The 12,158-nt window shown below is 38.6% G+C and overlaps 1 protein-coding gene across 20 annotated transcripts in view; it reads left to right on the top strand.

Moving 5' to 3' along the window:
- The window catches only part of Qtman (queuosine-tRNA mannosyltransferase), a 451,643-nt gene that overhangs the window by 351,879 nt on the left and 87,606 nt on the right, over positions 1-12,158 (top strand). The gene's annotated exons all lie outside the window — the stretch shown is intronic.

Here is a 12,158-nt window from a genome sequence, read left to right as displayed (position 1 = left end):
ATGACTGATTAAAAAATATGACAGACTCAATAGTTTCCTCCAATATGATGCTTAGTAAACCTAACTACAAGATCCTTAAAGTTCTGATGGCTAACTGAAGATTGACAGGAAGATGATGCTGGTGGTGGTGATAAAACAATAGCCATTTTCCATTAAAGTATGTTTACTGTTTACCAGGCACTACAAAGTCTCTCTCTGTATGTCATCTCCCTGAATGCCCTCAGGTAGCTTTAAAGTAAGTGTTTTTAGATACATGGTTGCTGAGAAGGAAGTTAAGTTTCAGCTTGCCCTGGAATGTTGCTACCAAATACCAGAACGGAGACTATAACTGCCTTTATACTGGGCTACACAATTTCATTCTGATTAAAATGGTGGTAGGGGCTGCGAAGATGGCTCAGTGGCTAAGCATGCTTGCTCTGCAAGCATAAAGACCTGAGTTCAAATCCCCAGTACCCACATAAAAAGTCAGGTACAGCTGCACATGACTATAACCCCAGTATTGTGGGACAGAAAGAGGTAGATTCTAGAAACTCATAAGCCTAGCTGAAAGGATGAACTTCCAGTTCAGTAAACAACCTCATCTCAATGCAGTAGGGCAGAAAGTAATACAGGAAGACACCGAAAGTCCTCCCCTGCCCTCTGTGTATGCTCATGTGTGTGCATGCCCACACCCTAATTATATGCTCCACTCCACTCACACAAAAAGCTTAAATTAAAATCAATGATAATCATACATGGATTTATGAATACATACTTTTGATAGCTTCCTTTGGGGGGAATTTACATTCATCTCTAAAACAATTTATTTTTATGAATGGTCTCTCAAAAAGACTTCTTTGTCACCCACTTTTCACTCCAAATACAGGACTGTGATGGTCACTATTAGTAAGTTCATTTAACTAGTGAGAACTTTTGTTTCCCAGACTTCTCATTGTGAAAGAAACTTTTCTTGAGTGATAGAATTCATTTATAGGATGTAATGCCATTTCAGTATCCAAAATCTCTTTACTTTTTCCATATAAACAAAGTCATCTTAGGGAATATAATATAATTAACTCTTAAAAACTCTAGGAATAAGGCACAGAAGACTGGGGTTGGCACTGGGCACTTTTCTCTCATGACATTACGAGAGGGATGCATAGAATGATGCAGGTTTGCTTTCTTTGAGAGAACGGGAGAGAAAGCTGAGCTCCACTGAAATAGGGTATGGCATGTGCATCAGCAGGAATCACTGAGTGGGTCCAATGAGACTCATAGGCCATAGTCACCGACATGATACTCTGGTGTGTATGCACAGCAGTCACTGCTGAGTGAGGGAGGCCAGCTCCTCTGTGAGATCTCCTTCAACTAACCAACAGGCACAGAAAATGTGCATAGCTCTAGTGTTTTCTTCCTATTTAGCACTTTGTCCATTTCTGTTTTAGCATTTTTAGACTGGATTTTCCTCCTGAAATGAAAATTCTCCCCTATATAACTGAAGAAAGACCTAGTCTTTTCTAGTAATGACAAAATGTTCATAGCTGAATATGAAAACTTTTATTAAGACAGAAAATCAGTTTGTCAAGAGGAATGTAATAATTCCAAACCAAGTTTAATTCTCTATTTAAAAAAAAAAAAAGGCAAGATCCTTTATATTGTTTGGTAGACCAGTCTTCCTAAGCTTTTAAAAATATATGCACAGCTAGCACCTTCAGCCAGGGTGCAGCCATCATTCATCTGTTCATTTTAAACCCTATTTTAAGTGCCTGACAACACATGGTGTTTAGGAACTTCGCTCATATGTGGGGCTTCCAGACCTTTATAAGAGCATTGCATCCAGATAACTAGCAGGCAGTAGAAAAGGACACACTTATGAAATCATTTGTAGTAAATCCTTGTTAGTGCAGGTGTCAGAGTGAGATGGAATTTCTCGGGATAAATGCAAGCACCAGTAAAGTCAAAGTCAGTGACAGGCAATGGACAAGGATGACAAAGAAAAGGGGAAATTCTATTTCAGACACAAGAACTTCAGGTAGAGGAGCATGGGGCTAAATGAGGAGAGAGAGTGTGGAGGGAATAGAGCCATGGAGACACTTGAGTACTTGATGAGTCAACTTAATTTCAACTTAGTAGATTCTAGTCCATAGAAATTTTAGAAAAGAGAAAATCTGGAGTATTGTGTTGAAGAGAATGGTGTAATAGAGCTGTGTTTTGGAAGCAGCTTGGAAGAGTGAGCATCTGAAGCTCTGTGATGACCTTGAGGTATAGAAGATAACAATTACTATAAAAATGGAGATGAACAAGGAGGCTTTATATTTCCTGAAGAAGAAAAGATACCTAATTATCAATAAGCTGGCCAGTAAGACAGATTTGTTGTCAATTTCTTATGGCCCAGAAAATATTGACTGAGTGGTGACATGCTGACTCCAGAGGCAAGTTTGATCATTAGTGCTGTGTGATGGGTTTTAAGGTGGTTTGTTTGTTTGTTTGTTTTAAGTGTTCTAACTGTTCTTGGGGAAGCTAGAAGAAGATTCTGCAGAGAATCAGGTTCTAGATGCACTAAAACATTTACTCTAGTAGGGAAGGGCCAAAAAAATGAAATTTATAGACAATTAATGTAGACTCAGTCAGTTTAGTCTAAGAACTTTCTGAATGATGTACAAATCACTATGCTAGATAGTAGATGATAACGTAGCCATGCCCTCTGCTCTTGAGGAACTAAGAACATGGGAGGGAGTAGGTAATACCTTGCAAGAAAGTAAGTACCAAGGGTAGACAAGTGTGGTACAAGTGACCAAAGGGTCACTGGTGAAGAGCTCTACAGTTGCACATTGGCAGAGTAGAAGGAAATGCATGAGTTGGGAAAGAGAACTTTGAGAACTATAAGAAATAGGTGTCACTTTCAATATTGCTTGAAACACTTAAAAACTGGAAGCAATTTAATGTCAAATATGAGAACTATCTAATGAAAAGTTAAAATGTGATGTAATTGTTTTAAAATATGATATGCATTTATCTGCTAGTGTATATAGACATTTAATGAAAATACAAAGTACAGAATAGTGGGCATTAATCTCATAAAATGAGAAAGTTGAACATTAAATACCTTTACATGAGTATTTTTGAGTATGCTTAGGAAGAGATCTGGAACTAAGTCACCAAACAGCTGCTGGTATTAGTGACCCCTGAGCAGTGGAAACAGGATAGGGGAGTATGTATCTCTGAATTATTTGCATTTATTACAATGGGTATGCACTTTTCTTTTATTGAAAATTTAATTATAGATGTTCATGCAGATGTAAAAATAATAGGGTCTCTTTCTGACGACTCATGTCATTTCCTCACATCTCACTCTCTAGGACTTTAAGTCTCACTTGTATTCTTTAGTCTACTTTCTTCCTGTTCATCGTGGATAAATTCAGTTGATCCCTGGCTTACTAACTCTTATCTTCTGCTGACCTCTCTCATTACAGAGCCTGTATATATAGTAAGCTTTTAGGTTGTTTGTTTGTTCCTGTTAGTATATATTTTCAGTATGATCATCTTTATTGATGATTACTTGATACTTACTGTATATACATTGTCTATAAGTTCCCTGGAAGCCAGGATAAGACAGGAAATCATCTTATTTCTATTCAAGAGGGGAAAACACTTCTCTTTTTTTTTTTTTTTTTTTCTGAGACAGGGTTTCTCTGTGTAGCTTTGCGCCTTTCCTGGAGCTCACTTGGTAGAAAACACTTCTTAATGACAATCAAAGACTTTCCTAGACTGGATCCTGGGAGAGTGTCTAAGTAGAAGGGACAGATACTATGGTGTTAGCTCTTAGTATTACTAGCAGCCAGTTGCAAGCATATTCCCTGCATGCAGTTTAGAATGAAATTGTGTTTAAATCCAAAAGAAGATCTAATTGATAAGTCACTATATTTGAGAAAAAAATGACAAGACTTAGTAACAGACTGTGGAGATGAAATTTGATTCTGTAGAGTCTCCCACATCATAGGAAGTAGACATACTCATTGAGATAGAACAGTGTGGGATGATGACTGCTGAAGTAATGTCCTGTAGTGGGGAAGACCAGTGCAGCTAGCTTAACTGATACTTATCGCCTACCAGTTTGTAGAAGGATGTGTGTCCTTGGGCTTCCTCACCAGAATTGTAGAGAAAGAGCTCACTGGCAAGTCAGACTGCTAGACAAAAACTCTTTATGTAACAAACAGAAAATAATAGAAAGTCTGGGGAAGTCAAGCTTCTAACAAGGAGAGCATCTCTAGGCAATCATTGGAGATCTAATGGGAAAAATATTGAGGATAACTCAGTCAGATGGAAAGAGCAGGAAGATGTAACACAGACAAGAGTGCTAAGCTGAAGTGATAACATGGGATTTGGAGATCAAGCCACGGTCCTTTCAATGGGCAGAGGTGTCTGATAGAAGAACACATAGCAAGTAGGAGAGCTGGAGTAGCAGACCCACTAGGAAGCATTCTCATCCAGGAAACCCGGAGGTCAAGAGAGGGATGCAGTTGCCACTGTGAGATGAGACGGCCTGTGAAGAGTCACCTAGAAAGAGTACATTGCAGAAAGCTCTCTTGCTAATAAGAAAAAGACATATTTTCAAAGACAACAGACACTGTGCTGCAGAAATGGGATCACCGGCCACAGCTGAAGTGGGAACACATCTCTAACAGGTAGTACTAGCCTGAATTTTCTATGATAGACCTCATTCCTCTCTGCTATCAAAAAGAAAAATAAGAATATCAGTATGCAGATTGTATGAAACTCTGATATCTGTGAATTCAAATTTCAGTTTTTAATTTTGATTTCTTTCTGATGGCAGATTTCAGTGTGTTACTAGAAATCTCATGTAGCCCAGGACATTGTCCTCCATTTCCTAGCCTCAAGCTAGGACACTACTCAAGTATACTCTTCAAGCGGCCTTGTAGTCCTTCCCTGGACATTCACTAAGAGCATGCTTCTGTGTTTAAGTACAGTATAGCTCAGAAGTTTCTTAAGGCCATCACTAGAGATATGTGCTAAGACTGTCTCTCTGTCTCCCACTCCCTCATCATCCTCCTTCTTTCCCAGGCATTAACCTGGACTCTCAGCTCTATTTGCAATTTTTTTGCCATTGTCCCTTTGCCAGAGGTAAAGCAACATAGAATGCTATACTCATTGGCATATCTTACATGCTTCTGCCTGCTGTAGACCTCAGCATTACAGGAAATTTAACTTGTGAACAACCAAGAGACCTCTACTATGGAGGTTGGTGGCATTTCTCCCCTCTCCATGCCTCCTTGAAGCAATGAACATGAAACACCTTAGCATCTTGAATGCCTTCTGAGTAGAAGGGTAGAGGGAAGATATATTGATTAAAATTTCTAAAATATAGTATCAAAGGGCAAAGTATAACAATTTACTTTGTCAAGGGTGTGTAGAAAGAGAAGTGAACACTGTCAGTGGGATGCAAGTAAAATTACAGAAACGATAGGCAGGATGTCAGCCTTAAAAACACACATACAAGTAGCATTACACAGACTGAGCAGATTGTACTTATATTTATGAATATATTTGTAACAATGATTAATGAAAAAAGAGGCCATGAATTTGAAAGAGAGCAAGGAAGGGTATATGGGAAGGTTCCAAGGGAGGAAAGTAGAGGGGGAAATGTTATAATTAGATTCTCAAACAATAAAAGAAATAATATGATAGTAACAACAACAAAAAGTACCCAGTGCCATGCATGGTAACATACTTGTAATCCCTACCCTTGGGAGGTTGAGACAAGCCAATCAGGACTTTGAGGCTAATCTAGAATACACAGTTCAAGGCCAACTGTGCTATGACAAGACACTATCTTAAAACAGAACAACAAAATGAAAACCAGAACTCCCTGTGATCCACTTGCCATATACTTGTTGTCTATCTAAAGGGAAAGACCAGTATGTGAACGGCACATGTTCCTCCTTCTTTATTTTAGTACTGTTGACAGCTGCTAGTATGTGGAATTGCCCTGTGTCTACTGACTCATAAATATATGAGGAAAATGAGGTGCATGTACACAGCAGAATACTCTTCAGCCAGAAAAAAGGAAGAAATCCTGTCATTTGTATCAACATGAATGAAACTAGAGATTTTGTTGTCAAACAGGAACAAAAAGATGAGTATCAAGTGATCTCTTCTGTGGAGGATAAAGTTGATCTCAGGAACTGCAAGGGGTAGTAGTTAACTGTAGCAGGAATCTTAAAGGTTCTTATTAATAAAATCAAACCTGAGGCCAGTTATTGGGGTCAATGCTGGTAGATCAGAGAGACAGAACAAGCCACAGCTATCTCACCTCGCCAGTTCCTCAGCTGGTCCTGGTTCCTCAGACTGGAAGCTTCTGTGTCCTCATCCAGAATGAATCTCAGCTGTACTGTGTTGCTCCATAGCCTGAAAGCTTAACCAGGCCAAATGCTTAACCAGCCAAATGCTGCTAGTTTTTGGTCCTCACGCCTTATATATCTTTTTGCTTTCTACCACCACTCCCTGGGATTAAAGGCTGGCTTTCTGGGATTAAAGGCGTGTCACCATACTTGTCTATTTCCAATGTGGCCTTGAACTCACAGAGATCCAGAGGGATTTCTATCTCTGGAATGCTAGGATTAAAGGTGTGAGTGCCACCATTTTCTAGCCTTTGTATCTAGTGGCTGTCTGTTCTCTGACCACAGATAAATTTATTAGAGTACACAATATTTTGGGGAACACAATACCACTACAGTTAACAGAAGCTGATTTTGTTCAGTCTTTGCGGCACACCTGCGGGCTGCTCTGTGAGTCTGTCGAAAAGCCATTTCTCTCTGCACTGCCCTTCTCTCTCTGAAAGCAAGTTTAAAGGACAGAAAGCAGTATGCCTACCCTCCAGTTACCAATGTGGACGGGCTTTAAAAAACAAAGGGGAGGGGGGTATTGAAGAAGTAATTGTTACTGGAAAGTTTACATAGTAAAAGAAAGACAGATGAGATGGGGACATGGAGGGGAGGGAAGAGAGAGACATTGAGACTGCAGGAGCAAGAGGGAGCAAGGGAAGTGAAATGAAGAAACTGGTCAGTAGTGAAGACTGCTCACTAAATCATCCTCCAGCAAGCGCTGCACAGCAAACACTGCTTGTTGACGTCGGACCGAGCAAGTGAAAAGTACACGTCTTAGAGAGCGTATCAGATCAGTCGGTGATGAGAAGCAGCTTAGCAGGGAATACAAGCCTATACAGGAGTAAGAAGTGCATCGCTGAATTTGGAAGTGTGAAGTGTTTTGAGGTTTTAGTTGGTTAATTAGTTGTTTGGTTGGTTGATTCTATGGGAGAGATTGTCTTGTTTTGTTGAAACAGGATCTCAGTATTTAGCCCAGGCTTACCTCAAACTTGAGATTCTTAGCCTTAGCCTCCCAAGCACTATATTGCAGGCTCATGTCCTGTGAGGTAGTGTTTGTAATGAGAGAGAGATAGGTTAACAAACCCTCAGAAAGGTCAAGATGTTTAAAACCATTTCACTAGAGAATTGTGATTATGTATTACTTCTCAATATTTATTGTCTTCTCCAATGAGTCTGTGCCCCCAAAGTAGCAGAAGCTATGGAAGGCCTGTGGCTTAATGGTCTGAAAATGAAACTATGGGTTGAAGGTACAAGCTTCCTTCCTCCTCTCAGTATATGCAGGAAGCAGACATGAAGACAAAGATGAACAAACAAAAGTAGGACTGTAGAGATAGCATGTGGGTTCTGGTGTGAGTTTTCTGTGTGGTCTTTCATGCTGGAATGGTTATATTTGATGGTCATTTGGTTGAGCCATGTAGGTGAGATTATGATCAGGTGCTTAGTAGGGATGTGCAGCATTTATAGAGCAGCTGACTGTGCCACAGATGGTACTCTAATTGAGGTGAACTAGGTTATGCTGCAGTAGTGAACACTTCTGCACCCCCATAGGATTCAGTTGCTTTAGACAAAAGAACCTTCTTTCACCTTTGTACACTGCTGCATGTGGGACAAGTCTCCATGTGACAACCTGAACCTGCTTACCTTAACACGGCATCACTGCAGAGTTTACTACGCTATCTAGAACTGCTCTCAGATGTGTTTATCTGAAGGTGACATATGTCAGTCAGCTTGCAGTCCATTGGCTGGCACTGGTCCTCACCCACAGCAAGGGAATAAATAAGGAATCTATGTTCTCAGAAATAGAGACTGGATATTAATGTTAACACAAATAGTCCCTCATTGCTCAGCTCAACAATTGGTACCCAGTAAACAAAGTAGGCATCATCTGCCCTTTACACAGAGCTCTGGATGCAGAGTAGTATGCTTCTGGAAAGAGCCAGTTTCTCTCAAGCCAGACAGGAGGTAGATCAAAGAGACTGCTCAATATATACACAGTTATGTGGGAAAATCGGAAATGGTAACAGTATAAGTGACAAGTATGGAGAACTTAGAAATCCTCAATAAATATTTACTGAATGAGTGCTAAGTGAGGAATAAGAAGAAATTTAGCTCTCTGAAACGAAACAGGAAAGGCAACAGAGAGAGACAGATATAGGAAGAAAAAACACATGGAAACAGTTTATGCTTTTCAAATGTTCTGAATAATATTTGGGAATAAAAGCTGTTCTTGCTGTATCTTCTGCTTCCAGGAAGCCTGAAATATTTCCCTGCTGGTCTCTTCTGCTGTAGTGGGGGTGTGGAGAAATGAAATCCCTGCCAGGCTGTTCTATCCTTACCTACCCAGTAGGATGGGTATAATCAGGAAGCCTGAACCCTAACACATTGACTGAAATGTCTTGTTTATTTAAACAAGTTTGCTTGGCTGGCATTTGTCAAACATAGAGGGTCGTGGGGAAAAAAATGAAACAGCTGGGTACTGAACTGTTCAAGTTAAGAAGAAAGCTTATGAACTCAGAATTGTGGTAGAATATTAGGAATGGGTTCTTTAAAATATTCAAAATAATTTACACAAACAAAGGTTATTGAAAACAAGCCAGAACAAACCTAACAATTTAGAGATGAACCTTGTAACAGTTATAGGCATCTATTTGTCCTGCACAGGCAGATCATAAAAGTCATGCTTTTCTGCCAACTCCTTTTACTCAAAAGTACTGGCTATTGAATACTTAGTACTGAATAATTTTCCATGCCCAGAAGCACACATATGCAACATTATTTTTAATGACTGCGAAGAATTGTATCATATGTATCAAAATATATTTAATTGTCACCACTTTAAATTTTTACAAAGTTGCCATTATAAGTAATGTTGTTATGAATACATTATAGCAGAATTTCTGTGTGCATCTTTTTAGGCTGACTTTCATAATTATAATTATTAGAGAAAAAGTGATGCACACATTAGGGCTTATCATGACCATTAGCAAATTTCCCTCTAAAGATTATATCAACCATTTCCCACCAGAAACGTGAGAACAGAAATACGGATCTAGAGACAAGTTTCTTGCAAAAAGCATTTTTCATCTTGATAGCAGATGTGTCCTCATCAGACCCTTCACTATATATGTAATACTTTCTACTACAACCACATGGAGGAGAGTTTCACATTTAGACTAATTTGAAAGTAATTTAAGATATAGCATGTTCTGCTCAATGGGTTCATTAGTATCAGAGGAACTGTATGACCCATTGGATGCCCAGAGCTCATCCCTTGCAGGACACAGTAGTTGGCTCTGCTGTTCATTCATCACTCATGCCTTGTTGTTAGGTATGGTTGTTATATGTGGAACTTTTTAAAGGTTGAATGTTAGACAATTTCCCATTTCACCACAAAGAAAATCCAAAAAAAAACCTTTCAAATAAACTGATTTCTTAATTAGGGTAATGACCATGACCAAACAAACACCATGACCAAAAAGCAAGCTGGGGAGGAAAGGATTTGTTTGTCCTACACTTTGATATCGCTGTTTATCATCAAAGGAAGTCAGGATAGAAATTCAAACAGGGCAAAAATTGGAAGCAAGAGCTGATGCAGAGGCCACAGAGGGGTACTGCTTACTGGCTTGCTTCCTATGGCTTACTCACCCTGCTTTCTTATAGAACCCAGGATCTGGCACCACCTGCAATGGGTTGGGCCCTCCGCTATCAATCACCAGTTAAGAAAATACCTTAACAGGCTGGCCTACAACCTGATCTGATGTAGGCTCCCACCTTTAGCCTATGTCAAGTTGACATAAAACTATCCAGCATACTGCTTATATTGAGCTTTGAGCAACATAAATCCAATAAGTGGGACTATAGTTGTATTAAAATCTACTAGTGTATACATACAATACTGTCAAGTACATGTGCTGAAGAATGCCTTGAGAATTGTTGCTCTTTTCCTACGCTCATATTTCAGGAAGCAATTTTATTCAAGCTCACCTTTCCTGCACTTTTGACACCATAGTGGTGCCCTTATTCAGACAACTGGCCTGCTTCTACGACCTACTGTCTGGCATTCTGGATTGCAGAACGGAAACTGAAACTGCCCCATGGCATCACCAGAAATCTCTTCTCCAGCTATAGAAGTGTGCTTGCTGCTCATGATCTCATGACCACTTCATCAGTGTGTGTGTTTGAGAGAGAGATGGTGGTGGTGCCTGCTGGAGATGGTGGTGGTTTTTTGGTATTTGTTTTCAAAACCACTCAGCACTTAGAATTGTTAGGTCTTACTTCCCAAAATGACACAATCTCAGTGTTTAATTTCCTATGAGTCTGCTTTCACTAGTACCACCAAGTGAGGAAGTGCTAAAATCATCCAAAATTCTCATCAGTTAAAGGCTAATAGGCTGTTCCCAAAAATGAATAAAGAGTTCCCCTATGTCATGATACATTTTTTAAGAACTTGAGTATAAAATGTCCCTATTTGTGAGGGATAACTTTTAACAAATAAACTTCCACCTTATGTTCAGCTACATACTATGATTTAAACAAAATGAAAGAGGGTTCACACCAATCTTGTTTGTGTTCTTACACAAAATGACTATTGAATATTAAAGCTTTTGTCTACCTAGAAGGAATATTTAAAGTATGAGCTAGGTTGCAATGCAACTGTTTCTGTATAGAAGCAATGAAAATGGATGTTCGTAAATCCTACTGCTTTAAACACACTGGAAGTTGTAGGAACTACACTCTTTACCCAGTTAAGTCTCATCCCACCTACACACTGAATCTCCTTTTATGTTTCCATGCATGTGCCACCCCCTCACTCCCCCCCACACACACACAAGACAATAGTTAGAATACATGATATACCAGGGATCTGTAGCCAGATTTTTGGAATGCCAAATGAAAAACTTAGAGAACTGAGTGGCTAGATTTCCCTACAGTGTTACTCTCTTAAGCTGTATTATGTTATATTGTTTCCATCCTTTTCATCGAAGTATCTCCAAGAGAATCAGACTGAAAGAGCATTTTACAAGATAAGGTGGCAGTTATTTGATTGATATGGTTGAAGACTGCATATGGTATATGCTTTCCTCTCACACTGTTTGGAGTCTTTGTTCCTGCCCACAGCAGTAGTATATATGAAAACTATCCAAACACTTCCCAATGGTGCATGTATATAATACACATCATCTTAAAAAGCAATGAACATTTTGCCATTGCATCTTTTATTATTTGAAGTAAATCAAACTGAGAGACATAGCACTTAAAACAAATTGTTTGAGAACTCTAATTTTATAAGATCTTACAGTTTCGTAAGATTATAAATGCTGTTTTAAAATGATAATTAGAAGATGCATTTGTTTCAATTCATGATACTGAAAATATTGACTGAATTGTGAATTAACACATTAAGGGGTACAGATGTCATTTTTCATGAGGTTTCCTGAATGATGTAATTTTCATATTTCATATAGCAGTTTAATAATTTTACAGATTTATTTTATATAATTAGTAAATGAGAAATTCAGTTGCTGGTATATAACTATTTTCTGTAATGAAAAAAATCAAATTTCTGAATTATAAATAAAAAACAAATATTTTGAGGACATCTGGTCTACATCTGTCTGAAATAAGATAATTTAAAAACAGTGTAATTAAATGCAAGAAATACTGAAATATTCACACCTTAGAATGTTAAAAAATATTCCATTTAAGTATGATTTGTTGAAGAATATTTTTCTTTAATTTTAGTGTCTTTTAACCTCTCATTCTGTCATTAGCAAA

Source organism: Peromyscus maniculatus, chromosome 4 (genome assembly GCF_049852395.1).
Source record: "Peromyscus maniculatus bairdii isolate BWxNUB_F1_BW_parent chromosome 4, HU_Pman_BW_mat_3.1, whole genome shotgun sequence".
Taxonomy (NCBI): domain Eukaryota; kingdom Metazoa; phylum Chordata; class Mammalia; order Rodentia; family Cricetidae; genus Peromyscus; species Peromyscus maniculatus.
The sequence above is the reverse complement of the archived record's forward strand: the minus strand, read 5'-3'. Positions and strand labels throughout refer to the sequence as shown.